Raw genomic sequence first — 316 nt, 5'->3', positions numbered from 1 at the left:
CCTGTCTGTCTCTGCCTCTCTGTCCCTGTCTCTGTGTCTCTATCGTTTTCTCTCTGTCTCTGTCTCTTTCTCTGTCTCTCTGTCTCCTTCTCTGTCTCTCTGTCTCTGTCTCCTCTCCGCTGCGCAATAACCCCCAAACCACAGGGGAGACCCCCGCAGGCTCTAGAGAGGTTGTTGCTGCCTCTTCAATCTAAATATATAAACATATGTTTATATGTATTTATACATATATACATCTATATATACATATATATATATATATATATACATACATATATATATATATATATATATATATATATATACATATATATAT

This window comes from Eimeria mitis, genomic scaffold, assembly GCF_000499745.2.
Source record: "Eimeria mitis Houghton genomic scaffold, Emh_scaff306, whole genome shotgun sequence".
Taxonomy (NCBI): Eukaryota; Apicomplexa; class Conoidasida; order Eucoccidiorida; family Eimeriidae; genus Eimeria; species Eimeria mitis.
Note: the sequence above shows the minus strand (reverse complement) of the source record.